Below are 27,363 nucleotides of genomic sequence, written 5' to 3' on the forward strand. Positions count from 1 at the left end.
TTCGTTTTATTCAAATTTTACTTTTCAAAGGACTTATGGGCCACCCTGTATATTAATTTTATTTTTTATTTTCGTTAGACACAAGCAAGTTTCTTACGTAGAGAAAGAATAGAAATATTGCGAGGAAAGTAGTAAACACGAAACTCTTTGTTTTCCCGTAAAAACCACAACATTAAATAGATTCAACTCTTCATAACTTATGGACAAAATTACAAAGCTATTTGTTCATTGAAAAACTTTATAAACATTTTCGTATAACGGCGAACTTAATGCCGAAGGCACTTTCTGCCAGTTAAACGTTTGGTCAGTGCAGTGATAAATTGGTAAGGTTGTAGAATTAAAGAGGAAGAGAAGAGAGGGAAGAAAATATATATATACGTATACATAGATATATATGTAAATATAAAAGTAAGTAAAATATCTACATATATTATTAATATAAAAATAATAAATAATTAAACCCAGCTATCGTGATGATACCGTCAGCTTGTCAAACAACTAGTCATATTTATACACTCGCGGAAATAATATAACACAATGGGTTGGGACTGCCGCTCGGAGTATCAGATATCACGCGATTTGATAATGACGGCAGAATGAAGGCATCTTGTTCGAGGAGAATTTCCTAAAAGCGTATCGTTGGTCGAGGCTAGCAAGTTAACAATTGTACGTTGATATAAAGCCCACAGTAGTACAAAGTGATACATGTCTATGCAATTGGATAAAAAAAGATTAATTCACATACATATATTAAAAGTAATAGTTAAGTTTTTATTAATCGTGAACTATAATTAATTTTTAGTAAAAGAAACAGTACACAAAAACACAAACATTTTTTATATCATAATAAAGTTTCCGATATCAAATGAGAATAGTCCAAGTCTAGTTCGGCAAAACAACAGTAGTTTTTATATCTGTCAATAATTTTCATTTACAAAACTGATGAATAAAGTGATGCTGTTTATTATTCCTATACTTAATCCTATAATAACTATATACTTAAATTTTTATAAAATCACAATCTTCACATTTTAATTCTCTCGTGAAATATAATAAAGAAACTATTATTGTATAATTTTGCAGGAAGTTACTATTAATATATTTTCGACATGTAAAGTTTTTATATATGACACTTTCAAGACATCACTATTTCGAGATGTTGACTTTCTATATCATATTCAAATATTATTTAACAAAACAAAGGAGGCAATTTTATTACGCAAATATAAAAAAAAAAACCCTACTATGATATCTCGATAGTAAACCAACTATCTTAGAAATGAGAGTTTTCGGCGCCATTACAATAGTAATAATCTTAAAAGTGAATAAAAACTGCTAAGCGAAGCGGATGATAATTGACAAAAGATTTCGCTCGTTTAAAATTCAGTCCACTAGAGCGAAGTGAAACAGGGCATGCCTAATTACAGAGGATGGAAAGAGTCATCGTGATTAAAAGCCGGAAAGAAATATTTACGTTATGAAATACAGATCTTCTGTTGACAAGTAGAATAGTGGAGACAGTTCTTAATATATCAATGAAATAAATAAGGGTTTACGTAGACAAAAGAGATGGACTTTAATTTTAATATAAAGCCTATTTTAGTCTCCACGAAAACAGCGTGCAAAAATACAATAGAGAATAACCTGGTGATAAACACGAATACGAGACTTATAAGAATTACAGTGTCAACATTTTCAAGTTCATAGAGTTTAACCTAACGGATAAAACAAAACTTACTTTGAAAATAAATTTACTTATAACAATTATTATATCAACAGCTTAAAGGTCACAGAGAATAACAAAGCGAATCTAATAATAAAGATACAAGTAACAATTGTTATGTCAACAGTTTAAAGGTCAGAAAAATTTAACCTTCAACCTTAACCTCAGACGTTCAACTAAATCCTCTTTTCACACTTTAGTTCTGAATATATCAATGAGTTACAGAAATGGAGGTGGAAGCTTTGAAGTTCGAAATAACAACATTCGCCATTTGCCTCCCAACTACGTTATGCTGGAGTGCTTTAAATTTCTAATGAGACGAAACTATAACGGTTTTATTTGCTGAGTTTCTGTTGATATTCACTCGTCTTTGGTTCATCTCCAATGCACATTTATTTACATACATAATTTTGTGATCACTAAATAGCATACATGACTTAGTTGCAAAATTTGTAGTTATTACTTAAGTTGCTGTTGTGTTACTGTAAGTGTGTAATTGCATATTCATTCACGAAAAGGGTATGTATGTACAATTAATAAGTTAGTTTAGTGATAGTAACGACCACGAAAAGATCATAGACAAATAAAATATCATACATTATTACTAGTATTAAAAGAAAAAAATATTTCAATAAAATTCATTTATGTTTAACAACCTTAAGTAAACATGAAATAACGAACGTTAACATAAACAAGAACTAACGAAAAAAATTATAAATAATATCACAAGTGCACAACATTTTTATAAATATTCGATAGAATAACGAGTGCACAACATTTTTATATATATTTGATAGAACAAAACAGTCCTTTCATAATTAAATGTATAAGAAAACAGCAGAAAAGAAACCAAAAAACAATGAGCGAAAGTAACAGTAAATAAAAAAGAAAGATTTAATTAATAATATCTTTATAAATAGTTTCAAAATGTGAACGTTTTTTTTTTGTTTTAATTGTTGTAGTGTTGGCAATTAATTATTATAGTATAAATAAATATCAGCGTCTATCTATACTGATAGGCACTTAAGGATCATATCATAAATATGATCTTATCGGCTTTATTTGCCAAGTAAAGTTAAGCTACACGAATAGTTCACATGTTTATTCATGTTTGAAACTGGGACGCCAAGGTAAGACGTGTGGTGTTAATCGACAAACTTCTGACAAACTTTATTTTCGTGTCGGAAAATTATTCTTTATTCACAGCCTATATTCCTGACCGGGCAACATAAGCATTAAGTTTACATTTTTAGTTACAAATGAAACTTGGAATCATCGGTTAAACATTTAAATTAAATATTTTATACTTATGTAACGGTGGAACAAATTTTTCGCGAAAAGATTGTGTAATTTTTTAACATTATTTGTACGTATACGAACTTAACGACATTGAATATGTGTAAAAGTTATTTTTGTTTCTTCTCATTTAGACATTTTCAGCTATAATTTTAAAAGCTTCTCAGTTTCAGCAGCTGGAAAATATTTAATATTTTTGAAAATACGTGATGTTGCGACTTTTATACAGAATAAACCCATATTTCAGAGATAATGTTTCACATATACAAAATTAAAAAAAAACTTCTTAGATCATAAATCCTATTACCCTGCTGTTACATAGTTACTATTGCATAGTTTTAACAATTCGTTACTAATGGAAAAATATGCAGTTATTAAACAATGGGAGTTATAATCTTCACACAGGTGATCAAGTAATTATAGTATAATAATAAGAAGCGTTTGAAATTATGTTAATCGAAGTAGCAATCATCTAACATTGTGTTAAAAATTTTAACCCGTTAAACTCATGTTTAGTAAGTTAATCACAGTTTAACCGCTGATTAAACATTTTACGTCAACGAAATATTCGCTATAAATAAAAGTGAAATTATTAACAATATCATGTCTATAACTTTAACATCCTCATTCGAATTTTGAACAAAAAAATTGGTTATGAATTTACACAAAATTTCGCAAAAAAACCGGACAACAATAATAATGAATTTGATAGTCAAGTAATAAATAATTAGGAATATTATTTTTTTATGTAAAGGTTTGAATTTTTAAAATAGCAATAACATTAGTAACTACGTATTAGTAAAATGCATTTTTTTTTCATAAATAGACAGGTTTTATTAAAGATACTATATATCCAATAAAAGTCAGTCAAATTCACCGAACTATTTATTAAAATTTTGACTACAAACATTATCAATGAAAACCATTTAGGGCAACTCGATTTTATAATGCTATTTCGTTGATTAGAAGTCAATAGCAAATGATATTCAAACAATTTTTAATAATTCTAGCAACCTAAATTGTGTTAAACAATGATTAACGGGAAATCGATCTTAATTTAAAATTTTTAAGCATTTCGGGAACTGTGTTATTCTCTTTAACATGATAATATTTTCTATGCGCGTAAGAATATTAATAAACATTTGGATGTACGTAAAGTAACCAAAAATAAATTAACGTTTGTGAGTTTTTTTAAATATAATAAAGTTCTACTATAGACCCTCATAAAATTATTATAGTTAACATATAGTTAGTGGATCATTCAGTTCCGCGAACTCAGTTCCGATGCAACCGCAAAAGCCTTCGGGCTAGCAGCATTAACATCAACAGATACAATATAAATAATGTCTCTAAATTGTCATGTAATTCATTTAAAAAGTTTATTAAATAAAAACTTGTTAACATATTCCATTACAATAAAAAGAATTTTAGGTGATAATACATCTTGGAAATTATTTGCTCTTTTACAATGTTTAATTATATGAATCAAAGATAACTGAAAGCTGTCAAAAAAAAACTACAAACTATTTTTTGGATCTCTTCTCAGGTCAGGGTGTGAAATGGTTTGCTTTGGCTTCAAGTTTGAGCGGTGGTTATTCACACGGGCCCCTCATTCCTTAATAGGTAATCCGGTGAAAGAAAAACACTTGCCGGATTGTTTTATCAAATAATAAAATATCACGGCACACAACAATCTCAATCTGAGTTACAAAAAATCTTTTATTACTACGACGGTCGAAGCGACGCTTCTAGCTGGTAGTGCAGTGCGTTACAGATATATGTATATATACAGAGCCAAAAGAGGGAGTAGAAAAATGTATGCGTTCTTAAATAATGAGTATGGGTGCTTTCTAATGAACGCCACAAGTTACAGGTGAGGGAGCTAAGCCTGATTGTTGTTTTTGGAAAATAAGGCTCTTCTGGTATTCTTCTCATAATGTAAATAAGTGATAACTGCAAAACATTCTTATTAAATAACAATATGGATAAATAAATGCTTATAAATTAGAAGAGTGCATGTTGGTCGAATTGAAAAACCAAATATATAAAATTATAATCTAATAATGAATAAACCGTTATATATTTTTTTGAATGAAATGCACATTCATTTTAAATTTGACTAAACCAATTTAATCCTCGAAAAGTTCTCCAAGCGAAATTCCGAGCTTGTAAAGAAGACAAGGAAACTTCGTTAAGCGAATCGCGTCTCTGTCTTTCGAATTAATTCCATTTCTTTTTTAGTTTTCCTCGCACTTTTTCATTAGTCTCTTCAAGTTTCAAAGAAAAAGAGAACATAGTTTATATTATCATCCACAATTACTACCACCACCATTTCAGCCGTGGGATCTTCTGTTTGTCATAAGCTTAGATATTAGGTAGATTTATAATATGATCGATAGGAAGCAGCCTGCAATTAACATCTTTTGTCGATCATATTAAGATCGTCTATCCACCGTGTAGGTGCGTGTCTTACACTGCACTTGCCAGTCTGCACTCTCCACTTCAAACTGTCAATTAATTAGCATTATTTAGCCTACTTACTTCCATTTCAACATGCTAATCCACTGGGTAATGTTGGTTATTTTTGTTTATGATACTTCGTCTTATTTCAAATAAATTTAAATGTAGGTAACAAAATTATAATAGTGATGTAAACATAGTTGGTATCACTGTTAAAATAAACGCTACCTAGGCTATATTTTACACACATTTTTTTTTATCGGTAGGCAAAGCTTTTGGCCTTTGTCTCGCCTGATTTTAAGCGACGACGAGGTCTTTCGACTAAGTTTGCGTAGTATAAATATTTACGTTTGTATGTATAATCAAAATACAATAATAAAAAAGGAATATACTTTAAATTCTAACATATGTAAGTATATTGTCAATAGTAATCTAGGGCACCTATTAGAAAACAAAATCTTCTACAGTTATAATCACAGATAAAAATAAAGGGAAATCGAAAGAATGTCGCTCTAATAATAATTATAATAAAAATGAAATGAAATATAAAATTCATGTTCAACCTATAAATGTTAAAACGCAAACATTGCTTGGAGGCAAGCAGAAGGTGAAACAAAGTCGAAGGGTCGAAGTTTCAAGTCCCGGGATTAAATGAATTATTAATTAATTTAAATAATGTACGATATGTCTTACAAAATGAAATTACAGCCTAATAGCAAACGAGAGGCAAAAGTTAAGACTCTTAAAATTATACATTGAAACTATCCCCTAGTTATAAAATATGGGCCAAAACTTTCACACGAGCTCACTGCAGATTAGCCGAAACTACACATAATATATAGTTACATATCATTTGTATGTATACGTATAGATATATAGTTTTAATACTTTATTATCTATTATAAAAATATAAGAAATCTATAAACAAACTTTGCTAGTGTATGTTACTCTACGTTTATATATTTAAATGCTTTTTACTGAGACGTCAAGGAAATAAAATGTTTTTCCAACGAGCTCTGACCTCGAACCTCTTTGCATTAACAATCTCTAAACCTTTTCCTCTATTTTATTTATAACTTATGGAAACTTCCATTTACTTTATTTTAAAAAAGGAACGCAACCTTTTTATAAATTATAACGTCACAAGTTCTTGCTTAAATCTTTTTCTACACAACCCATATATATTGCAAGGGCAATTTATTCCAGGTAGACACACTTTGTAGCTTCGTGCTAATTAATCCAGTTAGACATTGTAGTTTTGAGTATGAGCTACGTTGTTTTTGGCAATACAAGTTGGTACGGTAGTCATTTGGTAAGTCGAATGTGAACCAAAGTTCATCGTATGTTGTATTATTATTTATTCAGGTTATTACTGATTTCTATAAACATTTAATTTTTCTGGTAGTGCTTTTATTTATAACAGTAAAAATATTAATTTAGATGAAGAGGTAATCCGATAAATTTGCAAAACCTTTCCCTCTCCTAATAAAGTCTAGAGGCTATTTCTCTATATAGCACTAGAAAGTTATGATCATTTCTAACGCAGAACATCTCTTATAACACATTATATTTTATGTTTAAATCTTTAAAACATGTTCCAGATTTTTTTACTAACTTGCAATACAATAATGGCCAAGACTGAGGTATTGAACTTCACAATATCATATGTTTTTCGGAATACGAAATACGAGGTAAATAAAATTGCTACATAGGCCGTAATATTCTATATGTTTTTTACTGTCCCGATTATGATACGACTCGTACCTCTTCTGTTATGGATTTCTAGAAATAATATTTTGTTTAATAATTTATTTCCATGAAAATTTTATTTTCTCGCTCTTTTATCCGTCGCGATATCTTTCACTAGTTTTTATTTTTTTACCACATGTAACATTAGGGTTTTATATGTACACACATATCATCTTTTTTTAAATATCTATTAGGATCTTAATGTTCTGGAGCGAAGTAACCACAGATCGGCAACCGCATACACTGCACATCCGTCCACAAAATGTACATACGATATTCTTAAGGCAGTCGAAAGGCGCTGGTCACTTCTAACCGATGTTATAGAAATTCCATGGGGGACGCCTATGTTCAGCATAGAATATCCTTCAGCTAAAATGATATCGACAATTCCATAACCTACAGTTAAACGTTAATTTTTTTTTCAGTTTTTTGTTTTATTTATTATTGGAAGTTCGTCAAAAAAGACTAAAAATAAAAAATAATAAACTTGGAGTCATATGGTTTGACAAATGATCAATCAATTTTCGTGAAACAGCTCATCGATTTTCTATTATCTGTTTAAACTTCGGATTGTTACCTGTGTTATTTATTTACCACATTTAGTCCTATGTAGACTAATTTAAAAAAAAATTGAGATTTGTTTATTACATCTTTAGTTTATTTTTAATCAATTTACCTTTTGTACTGTCATGTTTTAGTTTACGTTTATGACCTTCATTTTAATGAAGTGTGTTTTGCGAATTGAAAATTGCGAATATGGAAATCATTCAGGTAAATCGTTTACGTAGAAGATCTGCGATGAGGTAGTTTTCGCGCGAGCGTCAACGGGTCAGCGTACCTCGGCAGTCATCTGCCTGCGCTCTCAGCAAATCGAGTCTATTTATCTAAAACTAAAGGCTGACAATCTCGAACCGAAAACCCGTAATGTTAACGTGTGATATTAATAATGTTTACGTTGGATTACAAAGAAATATTCGATTATTGTCAACCGAAACAAAACTATGAACAGAACAATATTCGTAATTAAAGATAAAAGAAAAGATCAAAGCTTTATACTACTGTTTGAGATCCAGTTTTCGCAATGAATTTATTATGATATCTATGAAGAGGAAATTTGAAATCATTAAAAATTAAAGTACACTCTAAAAAAATTTCCTTTTTGAAGGTTTAATAAGAACTTTTTTTGTTTTATGAATTAAAAAGGGCAACAGATAACGAAACCTTTGATGAATTACATGTTCATTATTTGTTGACTTTGATAAAATCATTAGCTGTGTAGTAACACAAAATACTAAGCGTAATTCTTCTTTTGGAGGTGTACCAATCATGTTTACGTGTGTAATTTTCATTATAATATTAACCTATGTACTAAATATAAATGAATCAAAGAAATCCTAATGTATTTCTGAACTCAAAAGTGGCTCGATCAATTGTAAACACACGGGTTGATTATTGAGGCTAAGGAATCCTTAACTGTTTTTTGTCTATTTATGTTTTTAATATTTTCATATAATTTAAAATGTTTATATTATTTTAATAATTTATTTCATTGGAAATATTTTATTTTTTTACGAAAAAGAACATTCCGTGTGAATTACTTCAAAACTTCATCTGAGTTAGGGAGCAGAGTTCGTTGTAAGAATCTTAACGACCAGCATTCCAAACCGAATGAAGTTATTTAACAACATCCGTGACAATTTAGTTTACCCTCTAAAGCTGAATTAGTTTATACACAACTTTACATTTCTTGTAAGCACATCGTTAAACGAATTAAATTTATCTATACTGAATACCGAATGCAAGTTTTAAGTGCCTTGCTGCAATGAAAAAAGGTGTTATTACAATATTAATGATACGTCCATGGCATTACAACGTTACTAAATTAATTATAAGGACGATATTTATTTATTCATACAATACCCTCATAAAATTATTTTGATGGAAGCTGGAATTAGATTGAACTTCACCTTAATAACAAGCTTAAAAGTTCCGCGGCCTAAAAAGAGACCACATGCTATATTGTTAACTCTTATCGGACGCCACGTTTCGTATGCTTAATTCTCACGAGGTTTTAGTAATTTTTAATAAATATTTATTTTCTGAAAAAGTAATACATTTATTTATTTTTGTTTAATGTGCAGTATTTTTAACACAATCTCCAACATGAGGGAATGGTTTTCTTTTTCACGTTTCACAAAAATATAGTGTTCTTTTCCTTCCTCCAGACTACTTACGATTAGAACATACTAAGTATGTTAAATTCCAATAATTTTTTCATTGTTTGAATTTTTTATGAAAAATAAATTTTAATAGTATCTTCAACATCAGATAATGAGGGGAGAACATATGTATGTTCTAATCGTAAGTTAGTAAAGTAAGTTGTTCTAGTCGTTATGTTTTCCTGTACCACCAGATTGCAAGATGTATAGTTTCCCATCAAATCTCTCTTCATTATCTGATGTTGAAGATACTATTAAAATTTATATAATTTATTTTTCACAAAAAAATTCAAACAATGAAAAAATTATTGAAATTTAACTGTATTAGGTAAATGCTCTGTTGGTAATGATAAACTGAAAAGACAGCCGTATACGCATTCAATAGGCAGCAAGTTTCATCATGATCCAACTTATCACTTCGGACGTGCCATACGACCACTGTAGAAAAGTACCGTTGTCACGTCAGAGGTGACTTGCGACCGATTAGGGTTAATACAATAACAGAGCAATTGATTCACAAGCTTTATTATCGTTTAAAATCCGAGAGATAGCTCGGAAGCGTATAGTGAAATAGTACGTAGTTATCAGCAAAAAAAAACATAAATTTCATGATGTTTATAGAAAAATATAATAAGCTTATCTTCGTTTCTAGTGCTAGTCTTATATGCATCGTAATTTTTCTTAACCTAGCATATTTTAGCATAATTATTAGTAGCACTATTGCATTTTCTTCACGAAACTTTTCTCTGAAAGAGTCAATGCATATACACTTATTTTGAAGTATTTAAGGGATATAGTCGTTTTTAATCAAAATAATAAAACAAAATAATAAAAATCTATTTTTTAATCCAAAAATTCACCATAATTTTAATAACTTCTGCCATTTTATATTCTGTAATTGTTAATAAATGCCGGGAGCGAGTCAAATTGTTAGCTTTAATTTGAATTTAGAATTACAAACCGAAATGCCAATGTTCATATTTGAGTTCCAATTCGTCGTTCCAATCGGCTATTTCATAGGTACGAACATAAAACTTATATACGCACATATTTTATTGAAATGTAAGTAATTTAAAAATGTTTTATATTAAGTAAATAGTAAACATATGAATACTAATTGAGTTGTTTAAAATAAGAAAGGAGAGTTGGAAATGTAAATTAATATGCTTTTAATTTTGTCCGTGTATTTGTTGAATATTGATTATTTCAGTGTAGAGATTCGTTTTGTGAAAACCGGACTCATTATCTTTATGAGATCAATCGAAAGACGCTTACTTCAAGAGATAAACCGCCCCAGAAGATAGCTACTATGACTGATCTTGCGCGTTCAGCAATTTCTGCGAACTAGCCGTCGGCTCACCCAGACATGATTTTTAAAGAGTAATTATTCAGAGAGAATACCAATAAAAATACACCAGCAACAAAAAGAAGAATTGTTCTAAAACATTAGTAAACGTTCACGTGAGAATCTTCCATATTGCTACCGTTGCGGCCAAATACTTTTTAGTTCCGATTTGATTTCGAATACTGTCAGCGATGTGGTCACAGCCATCGCATTCGGGTTCGAATTGAGGAACAAATAACTACTTGTGTGGTAACATACCTCCACATGCTAAAGCTTTCATCGGTGAACCTGATATGATGAAGGAAGAAACACGTGCTCGTTTCGTAACTTACATCCATCCGCTAAACGTTTATAACTTTAACATTAAAATTTAAAATAGGCATAGAATAATATCATCATCAGAACAGATCATATTTACCGGGATTAAAAAGTTTTAAACGAATTTGCTTTTGTTATCAAACAAAGCTATCAAAAATAAATCATTCATTCTTATCATCTAAAGTACATCAGTTTTGTGAATCGATGGCACAAGTAGACGCTGTTTAATATAAAGAACCGCGTCGAGTCGACCGGAAATGGCCTCAAATGACGCTCTAAAAAGTAATGTCGCTCGATATCAGAAAGAGAAAACTTCGACGGATGTTCAGAATTCTTAAGACGTTTGCTCGGGCATATTTAAGTTTTCAGTTTCGAACGCTGAAAATATTTGTCCCGATATAGAGTTTTCAGTCCTGTCGATGGAACAATTCTTTTTCTTTCTTTTCATGAGTCTGCACACATTTTATTTGAAATCAATAAAATCTTTATCTCCTCCACCCACTTTCTCATATCTCGTCTAAGTTATTCGATGAAGTATCTCATCGTTTTTTATACTTTTACCGTTACATTTCTTATGTTTTTTATTATTTTTAAATTTTAAACAATTGTATAAATTTTTCTGTACTGTAATATAATATTTAAAAGATAATTATTATTTAACAAAATTAAGTTATTCCTACCAAAGCCGCTGTATTGCTCTTGTTAAAGCATGCATATGCATCTAACGAACGGTAATGATTCCGGTTCCAAATTCGCAGTACAGTGGTTCCATTTGGAATATAATAGAGTATTTTTAATCAAATTGAAACATACATAAATGTATATTATTGCTGTCTGTATACATTACAATTAGAAAAACTTAACTAATTGGTATTTTACTAGTATGGTATTGACTCTATTAACTATATAAGTAATTATGGTTATTTTTAACTGACTGTAAAAATTTTCGTGGTTCCAATATTTCAAATAAAGACTACACGTTGTCATTAAGTTTTTTAAGCAATTAAATATTGATAGAATAAGCAAATGTCTTTATTATTTACACCGGTGTTTTGAATTTTAGAACATTCCCTCTTCCTCACTGTATAGTGACAGGTTCTTTGTATATTTGGACGGAGCAGTTCCTTTTAACACGTTCAATTTACGCTACTCAATGTATTGTCTCACGTAGTTAACGTTGAAATACGTCGTAACCATTTTTCCTGAATACACTTATTAGTAAACGTTGCTAGTATATTTGGGTAAAGTGGTTTATTTATATATTGATTACAGCCAATAAGATAGAGCTAAAATACAATATCAATTATATACATTTTACAATAATAAGACTTTCGTTTCAGTTTTCTCATCATCAGTTGCAAAGCGTCTTGGGCGACAATGCCCACTGCAAGGCATGGATAATATATATCATCAGTCAACCTAACAGCGGCCCTATCTACATTTCTATTATGTATACATTACAATGGTATGTGAGTTTAAGAAAACATTAAAATTCGGTTTAATTTGTTTTGTGAAGGAACCAGGATTGCGGTTCAAAACGTCGATTTCTTTACTTTATTCTTCAAAAATGTTATTATAAAACCCGTGCATTCTTTGATTACATTATTAAAAAAAGGATTATTATTAAACTCTAAAAATACATATTTACGTAATATATAGTTGTGTGTTATTATGAAAAACAATAAAAAATTACTGATTTGAATAGTATATAATTGTGTTTTATTTTTAAAAACTTTTACAAGATACTGATTTGCGTAGTATATAGTTTTGTTGATTTTAAGCAACGATGTATTGTTAGCGAAGCTAAGGACATATCAAGTATTTTGTGAAGATAGATTAGATACTGGTGTTGACGCCGGTTGGAATAAGAGCTTATACCAAACGTATGGGGTCTGTGTTGACATGTACTAATAATTACGACCTATGTAACATATGAAGCTAGCAACACTTAAACATGTCTTTTGGACATATCTTGATAAAAATTTGAGTTAACATATTGACAAGAAGACAAGGTTACTGCACCATATTCCATCATACAAGTAATTCTATGTTCTTCTAATTAGACTTGTAAATATTAGGAGTATATGTGAATTTTTAACTTTTTTCTTACTCTTATAATAAAACCGAGCACTTTGATAAGTAATATTTTTATTAAATATCAGTCAATCCTTAGCAGATGCTTAACTCTTGAATATATTAAACATAATTTTTAGCAAAAACATAAGTGGTTTTGTTGTTTTTTTTTAAGTCAAATAATTATTTATCTCACAGAATGTAGTATATTTTAAGTCGCCTCAGGTGCACGCAAGATTTATCCGAATGAAGGTTTTGTACTACGCCTCTCTAACTCACAAAATTACTTGATTTATATGCTTCTTTTCTGTTCTTTCTTTTTATGAACGTTTTGTGTATATGTGCACGTTAACTACCTATTATTTATAATTCTATTGTTTCAATGCTATGGTTCTCTGAAAGAAATTGCCTCGTGTAATAAGACCGCAAATAGTGTATTTTGTTTACTATTATCCACCTATGTATAAGTTTTTTGCGTGTACAATATCACACATATAGATCGCCAGCAATATCTTTTGGTAAGTTAAAAACTCAGTAAGTAATCGACTTTATGAAATAACATTTTGAAAAGGCTGTACTGGGCTAAGCGAGCGGAAAATAATCCGTAGGCAGCTGTGTTTAACACGCAACATTGTCAACATTTTTTGTTTACAAATATTTTATTTTATATATAATTCTTTATAATAAACATAGAGACTAATAAAATAAAAACTCATTTTAAACTTTTGAAAATTACGTAATCAAATAGCTAACAGGTAAATTTAACTCTCCGGTTTATTTCCCTGCAGTTACAACTTCTGTAAACTTTTCTTTGTGAAACGAAAAGTGGAACAACTTTTCAATTGATATAAATTAGATACTTACTTTAGACGGACGGAGATTGTATTGTCTCAGACAAAGACTAATCAATCGCCTTACGTACTCTTAAAAACTTTTAGCAAGCTTAACCTTTGCACAATATTCTAATCAATAGATATTTTTCTGTAAAGATGTATATCTGTAACTAAGAAATTTCCTAGAATGCAAATAATTTCCTATGTAACTAATTGTTTGTGTCAATAGGAATAGCTAAATTTCTATTTATTTTCAAAGGTAAAATGTCTATTATTGTGACTATTTTACTACATATTTACTTCTGCATAAACTGTGACAGATTGTATTTTAACTGCGTAGCTTATCTATACATATGTGTTATGCTTATTTATGATGTTATCCAGCGTCTTCTATCATTTAATGACCCTTTGCTCTATTTTTCCTTGGTAAAACTTCCAATCAACGTTTATGTGGAAGAAATCTTCTCTTCCTATAAGACCGCTATTTGTACTACTTCTATTACCTATTTCACATGATGCCTTTTCCGAATATTCCGAAAAGTGTTAAATAAATAGACGAATCTCTTGTCAACATTTTTATGGTGACTGTTCTTCATATCAAATAAAACCGTAAAACTCTCATATCATTAAATAAAAGTTGATTTAACATTCTGTCGATAAAATTATGTTAAAGTTATGTGATTGGTTTAATTTTTACAACAATTTTCATTGTTTTTTATATTGAAATAATTGTGTTATTGTCAGCTCCAGATATTGTACATTTATTATTATAAATTATATTCGCATAACAGACGACTTGATATTTCAAATCACTTTACAGTTTTTATTATCGGATTCAGGGTATCATTATATATGATGACATTGTTGTAAGGATGTATCCACTTATTTTTTTTTATTTAATATTCTTTATTGTACATGATAAGATACATAATATACAGATACAATAATATACAGAAAAGTACAATGAGCGGTCTTATCACACAAGGCAATCTCTTACAAACAACCATAGTAAGGTAACGATAAAAGTACTTATAAAGAGTAGTTCACGTGTACAAAAAAAATCATATTCACAAACAAATGAACATAAATATACATAAACATACATAGACATACATACATACGTATATAACATGTACACTAATAACGACAAAGCGCATATTCCGTGATATTTTCATTAATGTGGCCGGTATAGATAAATAAATAAAATTAAAAAAATATTAAAAAACATGTACACACTTCTTTCTCTAAAATATTTTTCCTGCAATAGTAAGCGCCTGTTTTAAAGAGCAAAAATGTATACACTAAAAATCTTGAAGATATGTTAACAAAAAATCTTTCGGATACAATAGACAGTGTCCTATTAATATTCCTCTGCTCCAGGAGCCCGATTTATAACAATGTCTCTCAGCAGTCGTTTGTAAGTACATTAAAAACATATACATAAAAGCAAATTTTAATATTTTTGCGCAAGTTATTCTAAAGAAACATGTCCCTATTAAGGTAACTGTTTGGAAGGGTCGAGTCAATAACTCAAGATGGATGGATGCTACTTTTGATGACAGATTCTAGTCAAAAAACCTTATGTCTTACAGCTAAATAGCCTGTGAACAAAAGGGATTGTTCTGTAAGAAATAAATAGAAGGTGATGGTAAAACAAGCAGTTAACTTTTACAGTTCCAACTACTCCACAAAAATTAAAAGAGACAAAGAAGAGAAAGGCGGATACATACCTGTGGATATAATTTGGCTTATAGCACACAAGTAAAATCTGATACAATTTTTGGCAAATTTCGAAATATATACAGAACCCCAGCTTTCAAAAATGTTATATATAGTTTTAAGTTTGTTATCCTGTAAAAAAGCTTACTTATTGTTTACTTATTTAAACACTTCTTATATATAAAGTTATAATAGTTTTTTTTTGTAATAATTTTTGTTATAAAAACTCCTTTTGTTCTTTATCTTTAGGCCAATTAAACGCGATATCTTTTATTGATATTTCTCGTTATATATATTATAAAGAGTAAATGTATGCATACGTACGTACATACAATTTATAACGCCAAACATAATGGCGAAGGCAGCACTTACCACTTAACCATTATCCATAGATATAATCAGTGAAACACATTTCAATGTAATTAATTGGATTACTAAGTGATATCTCTGTAGAAATTCTTAGACATACCTAAAGATTATCTAATTATCCGAATAACAAAGCAATTAGCAAATATGCTTGATGATATCGCTCATTACTAGCACGTAGTGAAATTGTTTTATGTAAACCAGATTAATTTAAAAGGTTTTCAGAAATCTTTCTTATGTAGTTTTCTTAATTTTACGTCATATTTCTGTAGTGATTACTCAAGTTACCAATTTATTTATATTTTTAAATAAAAAGTCACTTGAAGCCAGGATCCATCAATTTTGTAAAAAATAGGCGCAAAAATATAAACACATTAAAAGCCTTATTGTTCACTTAGTGTGACTTTGTAGCAGCTTCTGATTGAGCACTTATAATCATGAATGACTAATAATTTGGAATCTCTGAGGACTTCCGGTGACATCTTCTAGAAAATTGAAACATTTATTACTATTATAATATAATGTTTCCTGTGAAATGAATAATAAAACAAATTCATTTGTATGGCGGAGGTAGGAGTAAGAGGTTCAACAGCCTATAAACTCTCTATAATTTACTGCAGGCCTGTTAAGACTAAACACGAGCTCATATTTGAAACAGAATTTCAGAGCATCATTAATAAAAGAATTAAAAATTATCTCAGCAAGGAGATGCGTCTGGTCGGTGAAGGTGAACCTCCATGCATTGCAAGAAGCCTCTTTAAACCTCCTTCGCAAATCGTCACCTACAAGCAATCTTTATCTACAATGCGATGAACCTGACATCAGAATCGTGAATCTGTGAAACGCTGAACCGTTACGTCCCTGAATAAGAGTTTAGACTGCACATAAAATAACTAGTCAATTAATAATAGGTAAAATAGAATAAGAAAAGTGTAGTAATGTATTAAGAAACCACAACCCAAACAAAACTGTGATAATAAAATAGAATATGTAAATAATAAAATAAAGAATAAAAAATAAAAAATGTACCTAGCCACCTAAGAGTAATAAGATAATAGAAGGAAGGCGATGAAAGCAAGAAGGAATGAAAGAACAAAATAAAAGATATTGTGATGGAAATAAGGTAAGAATAAAAGAAATTGAGAAGTATAAAAGTGAGTGTAGAATAAAGATGAAAAATCTGAAAACCTTATTTGTAAACAAAGACCCTGATCCCAACTAATTAGGGGTACGAGGGGCCTCCAATAGCGGGGGCCATAAAAAAAAGGAATAAAAGTTAAAATAATGCGAAGTATATTAAAAAAATCATTGCGGGCATCAGTGACTGACCCGGTAGTCATCTATTCGCCATTACTGTGTTAAATTTGCGCTGATACAATGTATCAGTGAAGCAAAAAAGCATTTATTTATATAAAATATTTATGCGTTTTCGATGTTTAATATAATGGAATCGCACTGTCCTTGCTATTGCAATAAGCATTTTTGGATGTTACTTTATTTAGATGTTTTGGGTTTTTTAGTAAGCCTTACATATTTTCATTAAAGCTCGTAGTAGGTTCTTATGAATAGAAAAATCGGAAACTTACCAATAAAATGTTTACACTTTTTTATCACATACAAATCACGGGGTACATCAGAAAAGATATCCTCTGCTGACAGTCTTTTGACGGCAATATTAACTAAAAATGTGTTAGAAAAAAAAACACTTTAGTATTGAGGTAGGTATACTAAATGTATAGGTACAGTATACTAAATGAACCAAATGCCTTTGGTTATCATTGTACCGAATAAATGCGTACCATCATTCTCTTCTGTAAACATTTGGTTCATATTTAGTGGCTTTTACTAGAATAAATATGTTTATAGCTCTTAATTAATCACAGATTCCGTTATGTAATTTTGCAAAAAATAAAAGAAATTTTAACACAAGTAACTTATTCATAATACAATTGCTTATTTCTCTTTTGAATTGAACTTGAATCGGCATGTGTGTATATTTCAAGATATAAACCAAATCATAAAAACACATCAATATAGCTATAAAATATTTGTATCAAACATTTGAGGTTAATCAAAACCAAACCTGAATAAGACGTGTTAGGATGATATATAAAGAATTAATTTGTATTTAAAATATTATCATATTCTTTTTGAATAATAAAATGACAATTTTTACGTGGCGATAAAAACTGATTCTAAATTTAGAGCGTGTCTTTACAAATGTTAACTAAATATTAAAATGATGTAGTAGAATAAGAAAGATTCAACAAAAATTAAAATATTATTATTACATAGTTATTTTTGCGTTGCGATAAATAACTAATTCTAAATTTAGAGCGTGTCTTTACAAATGTTAACAAAATATTAAAATTATGTAATAGAATAGGGAAGGTTCAACAAAAATAATATGCGTTATCTAGTTTCGTGAGACGCTACCAGCGCTGGCTTCTCGCCAGGGCCTGACGTCTGTCGCGATAATACACGTTATTCTGTATACGGAGATAGATTATCTTTCGGCGATGCTGAATAACGATTCTGCAGTTTACCAATAGCTGGCAGCTTTATTTATAAAATAAATTGTCGTCACAATCTTTCATTTCATAAAGCCTAGAAGCTTTTTTTTGTCCTGGTAATACTAATAACTTGCCCCGATTATATTCAATGAAATACTGGCACGTTTTATGCAAAACTCTTTACAGTACAAAATCAACGTTCAAAATATTAGGGGGACCGGAAAGTAATATCGTTTCTGTCGATATATTTCACAGAAAAACCAATTGATTTTTACCGCTCCAGTATTAAAAACTTGTATATTAGATGGAAAAAGGTTATTGATAACGAAGGTGAGTATATTGTTGATTAGAAATAAAACCTGTTAAAAATGTAGTAGTATGAATTTAACTTAAGAATTGAACTTATATCGTCATCATCATATCACCCACAGGTGGTAAGAAGCGGCCTGCATCTAGAGTCTTTCGACGACCCTAACAAGATCGTCTTACTAGTTGGGGTGAAGTAAAATGTGATGGATAAAAATTCAAATATGTGAAATTATAAGCAGTACCGTCGAAGGATGCTCTCATACATTAAATTTAACCTTACGCTGGCGTATAAGATGTAATATCTAAAATAAATGTAAAATGTATATTTATATCAATTTTCATTTATGTATCATTATAAAAAAGTGATAAAAAAATTTAAAGGCATGACAAAAAACGCGAATTTGTATTAACGTATTTATCTAATAAAATTGAAACAAAATTAAAAAGTAGCAATAATTTAAAGTTTAGTAAAACTACTACTATAGCAACAAGTAGCTTTAGAAGTATGAATATGGACTTTGTTAATCTTTCGTTAAATTGCTTATGAAGTAATAAGTAACTTAAGTTTGCGTCTGATGTTATTATAAAGTTATAACACGGTTAAACTGAGAGTCAATTACAAGTATTTACTACAACTAATAGGTTACAAATATTAAAATCTTCTTCATTAAAATTACATTCCTTAATTTTTTACGAGAATAGACAGTAGAAAAAATAATATCGTTACATATATAGTTACACATGTTCAAATATTTTAAGGATAAAGAACTCCTCGCTGAAGAACCGGTGATCAAAAAAAGTATAATTTAATACAGACACTAATAAAGTTATTGATCGCTTGCACAATAAAACTATTTCGCTTTTGTTAGGTGATGCATTAGGTACCTTCAATGGACTATATTGAGAGGATTTGCATACTCATTAGTTTTGTATCATGTGATGCCCGTGATCAGAATATCCTCGTTACTTGTTAACTTAGATATACCCTTTGGCTACTTAAATTAGAAAGTCGTGTTCACATTGAGGAGTCATAGTTAGCACTTAGTAGTGTGGATCTCTTCTTTACTATGTTCTAAATAATTTGTTAGCCTAGAGAAAAATAAATGCAGTGTTAATATCGGGTTACTTAAACGAAAAATTTCTATAGGAATACATTTAACAAGATTTACCTCGCATAGATCTTGCAGTAGCGTCAGATTCAGATATCTGAAATCTTGAAATTCAAATTTATATATTCTGTCATCCTGAATTTGAAGCTAGTCTAACGACACGCTCCAATAACGCCTTACTGAAGTTTCAATCTTGACTGAAAGTATACTTGTTAACTTTTCTTTTAAATTTCCTTCGGAATTTATGTCAAAAAAGTTTCTGAACATTATTCGCTTAAAAAGGTTGCTGTTTAGGTTTTTGTTTTATTCCCTCTTCGAAGACTTCTTCCTGACTTGACATCAGGAGACTTTTTATGGTAATACTAGAAGCTTCGTATATTTACTTATAATTCGAAAACATTACATCGATTTTTGTTATTCAAATTTACTCATTCGCCTTCCCCTATCTGGAGAGAAAAAGGTTTTTTTTTCCTTACATTCCTCACAATTTCTTTCATTTGTCATTCTTTTTGGTCGCAATATCTTACACTCTCCTTACTTGTCTCCTTACATACCACTTTCCTTCTCTTCCCTTCCTAAAACACTACAATAAATTACTTCTTTATATCACAGTACAGTTTTAACAATTGTATTTTTTTCTCCTTTTTATCTATCTTATCTGTCTTATTTGTTTACTTCTTATTAAAGGCAATATAACAAGAGATGTTCTTATAATTAATGTTTCGTATAAATAACGATGCACCGATGGCATAAAGAAAGGATCTTGTGTCGTTGACGTCTAAACTCATTGTTACACTATTAGTCGAATATACGAAAATTACAAAACTAAAAAAAACACTAGTGAGTATGTTGGTCCAACATTTTTTTTAAACATGTTTCGTTTTTTTACACAGGTATTTTTCTAAATTATTTAGTGATACATTGTAAGTACACATACACACTAGCTAATGAATGAATCGTAATGATTAGTGTTTATAAGACAGCATGAATGAATTGAGATGAAAGAATGTGGCACATATCCGAGTTGTTCTCGGGTCTCTCATCTTGTATCTATGACAAAAGCTCTGGGCGTTCATAACCGCAGTGATTTTTGAAGTTTTAAATTTTGGTATGGTTTTATACTTCTAAAAACGCTATCTAATGATACACCTCTGTCGTTATAAATTAACTGGAATCATTGCTGTGTTTGTATGCGCTGCGCTATAGCTGATAAAATTTTTGGTGTAGACATTTTTTCTATCAAATAGTCTTCCCGCACCCAACTTTTCGCCGCGCATGTCCCGTAGGAGCGGCACAGCGCTTTCGGTAGCACTATAGTCAGTCTTATCGTTACGAATAATCTCTCTAGTATTTACAGTAATATCGAATGATTCCTTAATTTATATTTTTATGAAAACACGTAATATTGTCATATATAATAAGCCACGACAAAATTTATTAATTGATGTTTGTAATAAACTTCGTTAGGGGAACCCGCTGGAGGGCGTTTATTTAACGATCGCAAATATTTTTAGGCCTCGCTTTTTGTTCGCAGGACACGCTATGGCTGATTCATTAGCGACCTTCAAACACCAACTAAGCCGAAACATCGTACGTGTTTTAAAACAACGCTTTATGTTCCCCGGATTCGAACACTGACTTTGTATACTTTTAAAATATTGAAAGAAACCAAACATAAATAAATACTCTATAGGATATACAGGATGATCAATGTATACCTTTGTTGGCAGCAAAAGCGTTAAAGATTTTACACCTATCTCCAATCATCCGGTATAAAGAGATCACTCTGAAACTCTGGAAATGCGACAGGTCAATAAATTCCAGGAGTATTCAATTTACGTGAGTAAAAAGTATACAATAATTACTTTTAAAATGTAGTAATCCGAGTTTTGTAAGTAGTTTTGTTACCATATTATCATTGCATTATTTATTATTTCTAAAAATATTAATTTTTGCATAGGATGTTCCATACAATAAGTGAACGCAAAATTAGCTATACATTCATTCCCTTAAAACTTTGTATTAACCAATCACTCCGTATAAAGATCTATTTCAGTTAAATAAATTGTTACACAATAATCGCAAAAAAATCCTACTTTTTCTCGCTCTCCCTTGGAATCCGCTTTAAGTTATATAACAGCTTTAAAGTGATAGAAACTCCTTAAATAATTTTCTTGAGGTATTTTTCCAGACATGACGCAAACTGCATGTAATGTTCCTTTTTAAGATTCTTATTGAGAAAATTGACCTCAACTATTGCAAAGGGTTAATATTAGAGTGCCAGAGTATTAACATACCCCCATTTTTAAACTTAGACCTCCTCATAAAAATCCATGTTTGGTTCGTACTATCCTAAGCAATATGCAAATTAACGAAGGAATGCAGTACTAACAAATTATCTGATTCTGCAGACAGAGTTTTCATTGTTGTAAATTGTTTTTTTTTATCTTATAATGACGTCTGTTATTAGGGGCCATTTTCTTTTAATATATTTTTTAATATCTTATTTTATTTCCGCACTCTACATTCATTCATCTTAAGTTCTTTCTTTTCACATTTCGTCCGTTTCCCTCTTTTCCGAATATTTTTCTTCCGTCATCTAATTCTTTAATTTTACAACTTTTTTCTGTCTTTTATTTTACAAAATTTTGTTTTACAATTATTATTTTGTTTACCATTAATTTATTTGATTTACAATTTTTCTCAAGTCTTATTTCGTTTTTTTACATCTTTTTCAACACAGTTTTAGGAATGTAGATCTCGTATAATATATCTTACTGTAAATTGGGTTGTAATTAGTTCTAAAATAGAATGAATAACCTTTAAATTCTTTCAAGTCTTTTTCTTCAGTCTAAAAACCCTCCACTGCAAGGCTAAGCCTTCTTTTCTTCAGTCGATAAACCCCCCCTCCACCTGCAAGGCTTAGGTCTCCCACAAAAATCGCTACGATAACTGTCCTTACTCGGCCGGCTTCTAGCGACTTTCCGCGACCTTAAGTATGTCGTTGGTGCACCTAGAGAACCATTTATCAGGGCCTCCTTTCTTATACATTTGTGTTATGAATATTTTACGTAATTATGATGTTAGGTATCATTTTTATTTTTGTGTTATGTATAATATTTATTTTTTATATGTATTATTTTATGCAAACTGTTTGCTTAAAAATTTGTTCTAAATTAGCACGTAAGCTTTCAACTTCCTTTCGTTAAATCATAATTTCTGAAATCGTAACTCTTTTGGAAAATTATTAGCGGATAATGTAATACCGTCTGCACCAGTTTCCGTCGGTGTTCTGCTTGTGTGGTATAAGCTTAATATTTTAGTAAATTGAAAAATATAAGCGGACATTATTAGAAAGTTGCTTAGTAATACATATAAATTAATAAATATAAAGTTACCGTTGCACCAAGGTAAAGGTTAAAATGTTGAATACTTCAATAATCACAGTGACCTTTCAACTGCTCGCCGCTTCGGCACAATCACGTTATACACGCCTGCCTGAGCATCGAATGTGTCCGCTGACATTAAAACACCGACGAGCTTATTTCTACTTTCTTTTTAATTTATTACCCTGCTATCGTATCCTGAATACTTTATCGTGACTTATAAAATATCTATTAGGTAATATATTTTGATTTTCAAGTTTTTATTTCAATAATTACTAATGTATAATCGAAAGCTTAAAAACATTGCATTAAGATCGTAGATTACTGAATTAAATCCTCCTTCTTATCGTCGCATCTTTTCGTACATTTGTGAGGGTCATGACCCCCTGGACACGGCCTATTAGTTATTTTAATATTTATGTGCCTATTATTTATGAAAGCTTCTAGAGTTATGATTTATAGATAATTAAACTTAATTAGAGTTTGCTGAATTCAAGTTTTCACATAGATCATCTACATACGCATATAGCGACAAAAATAATCGTCTTCATCATTATTTAGGGCCTAGGACGTGCACTGCTATAAATTAGTCTTTATAATAAATTAGTAGGACCAGTGGAAAGTGGCTGGCAAGCGTTTTCCGAAGACCATAGCAAAGTCGTCTATCTACCTTGTGCCATCTATTAAACAAATAGATACAAAAGTTCCAAAGATATGCATGATAAGATTAAAAATAATAAACTCATTAAAATATAGTATCTTATACATCATTCATATGAATTGACTTCATATAGTATCGTTAACATATTTAATATGTATCAAAAATTTATTCACACGTTTTGTGCCTCACTGCCATTCTATTATTTTAATAATTAGAATTATGCAATGTCTGAAATATAAAATTAAACTTACGATAAATAAAAGTTAAATAAAAAAGTAAGTTATGTTATGAACAATAAACAATTTATAGAATTATACCAATAATTTCAAACATCAAATCAGCACAAATCAAATAAATCTACATTAACACATTATTAAGAATGTAAAGTATATTTTATATTATAATATTATTAATTAATAAGCCGGCAACATAATTAAAAACATATTGCATCTAATTATTATTATACTATTGCAACATTTTACGTACTAATAATTATCTAAAATATAATAGAATTGTACTGTGTTTTGAAATTAATCCGCTTTACTTAATTGGATATTTTAATCTAAAAATAGAAGCACGATCTCATTAGCGATAGCATTTTTATTTATACAGCAATAAATAATAAGTAATAAGTTTTAACGGATGACGGCACAATCTGCAAATGACATTTATTAGACAATTCATTACAGACCGTAAACTTTGTTCTTCGTTTCACTGAGCTTATTTAAAAAACTTATTATGAAATTTATTATTTTCAAAGCTATTTACTTCCTTATATAAATTACAGAGTGTTTGGTTACAGGTGTGAACTGTAAAAGGGTGAATGTATAGCTTGTTTGTTAGCAAATAACTTTAAAATTTTTACAACTATTCTCAATTCCCCAGTATAGAGAGGTGTTCACTTATTTTTCTAATGAATTGCGACATGCTTTTCATTTCTAGCAGTATAAAGCCTGCAAGGACAGAGAGTAAACAATGACTATTTTTAATGTGTGGTTATTCGAATTTTAAAAACACGGAACACTTATTGGGTATAACAGCAAATAAGTTATAAATTCACCCCTTTGAAGACACACCTAAAACTAGTAACCCTGTAAATTACAATTTATAATTTAATTTATAAAGTTCTATTACATAAACCTCTAAAGTAGAGTTCGTCGTGGAGAAATTCTTTGCAAAATATCGTTCTCTGCTTCATGAATATTTTTCCTGCTGGAAAACGTTTCTTGAACTTTTAAATTGACCCCACAATATCCTTTTTAACTAATTGCATTACTAAGAGGTTTTACCATCTCCTTAAGTAGTGAGTTATGTAAAAACATGTCTTTTACAATTGTGAGACGGTGCAATGATCGTATTCAAAACTAATATTTTCATTTCCATGTTTAGAAAAGGATTTTTATTAATTCCCTTACATTTTTTTTTACAATTTGTCTAATACCATACTTATCACCGTATAGGTATTCTCCGACACTCAACCCAAGGTGTTGCAGAAATAATCAATAGATAGGAGAGTGAATGTTACCAAAAAATGTATAGCAATGTAAACTATTAATACTATACTTATTACCTAATTAATAACAGTATATTATATCCTCCTATTTATGTAGGAAAATAATTAGGAGGATAGAATACACTTTCCTATAACTTCCTATCCTCTCCTATGACTTTCCATATACTCGTATATATGGAAAGTTTTTGGTTAGTAAATTTTTAAAATAATTCTTAATTGTCAGTAAAATTTTATTAATAATTCTTAAACTTTCGTATGCATTACATGCGAAATAAAATAATTTTCAACGTGTTATTATTTATTACATTTATATTGTAGCACTCCCGGTGTTTTAAATTCTCACCTATAAATTCTGCATAACAAACGAATGTATAAATTATTAAAAATGCGATATGAACAGTTCGAATTTATTTTCATCAATACATCATTTTGTAATAAATAATTTAATTGCATTTCTTTTAGATGACCTGACTGTACAATAATATATTATATTTTTTAAAGAGTAAATACACATTTTTACGTTTCTTTGTTTTTCTTTGTATATTATTTAAAGCAACCAGAACTTTAATCAAACTAGGTCAACACACTCTAATATACACGTCTCATCAAATATGATGCTCATGAGATATATCCAGAGGTTCTACTGAGATCACCGAGTATTATACTCAGGTCTTCCATGCTCTTATGACTATTATGATTATATCATAGTCAATTCTAAGGTGAGTGATGTACTGGCCATTTATGTGAATGCCATGTCCTCCCAGTCCATGAGCTTGAAGATATTTTTTCATAGCAACGGTGAAAAGTTTCGAAGGGATGACTTCTGTCTGTATATCACTGCAACTGAATTTAGCAACTGCATAATATATTTACTTGCCATTAGTACATTTTACGTAGTACTGTATTTTCAATGTTTGTAATCTAATTATTTCTTGTAATCTTTTCGGAGAGCTAAAGAACAAAAATAAAATCAACTCAAAAATGACTACTCGATATTAACCAAAGCGCATAGGTTTTTTAATACAAAGTAACCTAAATCTTTATGAACGAATTTGTTTAATTTAATTACTTCGTCCCTTCAAACTCATTTGTCTTTATAGCACGAAGCTTTGGTTAAACAGACACATAAGCTTGAAACACTGTTCAGTACCGCTGAAACGAATTGAAGATCGTAATAGATACTTTAGGCTCTTTTTGGCTTTTAAGCTTTTCTTTCAATTATATCGTAATGATTTTTGAACTTAAAGGCATTCAAATCCTCAACCAACATCCAAAACTTTCTCAAATATTTTTTATTCAAAACTATAATTATTAAACTACATACTATCAGACGTAAAGCTCACTAAATATTGTTTCAGATAACTAGAATCAATTTATCAATCGTCGTTCCAGTCTATAGACTCCTACTGCAAGGCATGTTTGAGGGAGGCCTCAAACATAACTATTGAGGATATACTATAATCACCACTAAGCAGAGGGGTTGGCAATCGCAATATAGTACGCAGAATACACCGCTGCATCCTCTGGAAATCTTGTTTGTGAGCAGTGGCAATCCCATATAATTAAAGCACACAGTGTGAACTATATAATATCTCTACGGCGGGACTACCACTGCTTAGTTTATCAGCACAAGGCCTAAATATAAGTTATAGAAGTCCATTCCCGACGTCAGCATATCACAAGGAATAAAATATTGGTAACAAACGTGATTTTTTTTTTATAAAATATTTATCATATTTCATGCTGTTTCCATACTATGGTTGTGTTTACA

The sequence above is a fragment of the Battus philenor genome, unplaced genomic scaffold (assembly GCF_028537555.1).
Source record: "Battus philenor isolate CCGP_79_NKW_IND1 unplaced genomic scaffold, ilBatPhil1.0.hap1 SCAF_12, whole genome shotgun sequence".
NCBI lineage: Eukaryota > Metazoa > Arthropoda > Insecta > Lepidoptera > Papilionidae > Battus > Battus philenor.